Source organism: Cryptomeria japonica, chromosome 9, assembly GCF_030272615.1.
Source record: "Cryptomeria japonica chromosome 9, Sugi_1.0, whole genome shotgun sequence".
NCBI classification, from domain to species: Eukaryota; Viridiplantae; Streptophyta; class Pinopsida; order Cupressales; family Cupressaceae; genus Cryptomeria; species Cryptomeria japonica.
In genome coordinates, this window is record NC_081413.1 from 24,428,172 (window position 1) to 24,430,927 (window position 2,756).

Consider the following 2,756-nt stretch of genomic DNA (forward strand, 5'->3'; position numbering starts at 1 on the left):
CCAAAACTCTTTCTATGTCTAGTTTTATTGCCTTTAGACATCAGTTGGGACTCACCTCCACTAATCATTGAGGGGGAGATTGAAGATTATAATGATATGCTCAAGATTAGAATGATGTGCTGGTGATTGCCATGTTGGAGATCAAGGCTATGTTAGACATCAGTTGGGACTCAGTTGCACGAAGTTTGGCAAGCTGCAATAGCATTTATATCAACCAGTGATAAACATGCTCATTGGATGTGAAAAATTATAGTAATTACAAAATATTTTTATGTTTGAGAAGGGCGAGAGATATTGTCTTGTAATGCATCATGCAGAATGGAGAACAACAAATAGCGAGTTTGTAGGAAGTGTACTTCTAAATGGAGGTTTTGAAGATTTCAAAATCAATGGTTTAAAAGACTGTCGTAGCAATTTGAGGAAGCTGAAAAGAATAAGAAGATCATTGTTGAAGAAACAGAGATATATATTGCAGTTCCTTGAAGGGTTCGTTGCCAATAAAGAATGATTTGCAAGAACTGAAGATCTTAGAGATCATTTGAAGTTATCATGCAAGGAAGGATTTGAGTTTAAGACTTTGTTGCAACCACTAGAAATAGAAAAAAGATTGCAATTAGAAACAAAGCATTCATATTAGGAATTAAGGGCGTGTATTGAAATATGTAATTCCTCCCAACAATGAATTGTAATAAAATGAAAAATGAAAACAGTAAATGATAAAGAAAGTGTTCTAGAATCGATAAGCGATAAAGATGAGTTACAATCAGCCTAGGTCTTGGAATTGTTTCTGATATCTCTATATAATGAGACATCAAGAAATAGTCTATGCATCAAAGTGTTTATGTGATCAAGACGTTTTGTATGATCAAGTGACCATAATTAAGAGGGTAAGAACGTTGTAGGATTAAGTATTAATGAAATTTGTTCTGTAACATTTGAGAATTTTTATGTTTTTCAATATGATATGATTTATTTTATTTCTGAATTCAAATGTTCATATATGTACCCATATCGATCCACCACCATCACACGACTATGTCCTCTTCAAGAAATTGAATATATCTTTTATTTATAGAATAAAATGATGAATTATTATAATGATATGAGTGTGCACAAAACTTCCACCTCTTTGAGAAGTTAAATATATCTTTTATTTACATGAGTTGTGCCGGCATGAAACGAATACCATGGTCATTAACAATCTCGTACTTAAGCTGATGAGACCAAATCATGTTTATATTTTCTTTAATAGTAGGAGTTTGAGCATGCAATATCAATCAGTTTTGGGGGTCAACCTCTGATTAGAGAAGACGTATAATAACTCTTTCCAGTTTTCATAAAGCTTAATCGGTATATAACAAGAAAAAAAGCTTACAATATCACTTCTTTCGCTTACCATTTATTTTGGAGGCTACTAATAAATTGTTTTTAAAATTTACCGTTATTCATTAAATTGAATGGTATTTAAAACAATCAGATAAAAAATCTGAAAACGATTTTATGATCTCCATGCATGGCAGTGCTCTATCGACAGCGTTTTGAAGGTCTAAATGACAGTGATATAATGCCTTGATTCTCTATTATAATAGCATCAATGTTTTAATCATACAATGCAATCTGCATTTTATATTAGTAAAGAAGGAATATAGATATCAGTGAGGACAATGCATATCTACTGAAAATAGCAGAGAAGAAATCAACAATCTATTCTGTATCACAATGTAGATAACCTTCACTACGATTTAGTATAATTCTTAGAAATCAGAAAACTAAAAAACGCATATGATTTCTGTACTGTTTAAAGTCTTTTTTGACGTTACAGATCCAGTAAAATACATAAAGATTGGAGGCTAAACATCTAATTTGAGAAAAACTTAAACATGTTGCAAACCACTTTCAGATGCACGCAGCTTGGCACGGTGAAAGAGCATTTATATCAACTAGACAAAAACATGCTCATTGGATCGTGCCAATCTGCGGCTTCTGAAAGAAATTAGCATATTCTCTTAATTCTTGCTGCAATGCCTGAAATAAATGGTTGCATGGGTATTTATAGGAAGCCAAAAACATTAAACCAAAAAAATCTATGAAGAGATTGCCCTAATAGTATTTGGAGACCAATACATTGCGTTCCGGACCACAGCACTCAAAAGTTGGATGCGATTCTTAATGGACAAGCTTTTCCAAAAAAATTATTCAACGAGATCTCATCACAGATTTAAACAACAATGGATTTTATTGTACTTCTCCGATTTTTTTCAACATATATTCAGAGCTTACCACACCCTGTACAAACAAGATTTTTAATTTTCAGAAACTTATATTAGAGTTGGGTTAGTGATTTTAGGGAATCAAAAGGATGGACCATGGCATGATTAATTTCCGACAAGAGGAAAGACTTTATGCTTTTCCTACCAAACTCTTATTTGAAAATTTGTGCACAGTAAGTACATTTTGAAGTGGGGAAAAAGTTAAATTGACAACATTCTATATTATGTTTGGTGTCTACACGTCGGTAGAGCGCAGTCGTTGGGGACCTGTCATCCCATTGCTCCCCTTTGTTCTGACATTGAAGAAAGTGGATGTTAATTCCGAGAATAGAGTCCAAAACAGAGAAAGTAAATGGCGACTGATGGCATGGCTCCTCAGTTTCAAAAAGAAGAATTCCGTATGCTTTGATTTGAAATCATTTTAATAATTTCGGTTATAGAAATACAACAAGATGTTTTTTTTTGTTGGATTTTGTGTTTTTATTA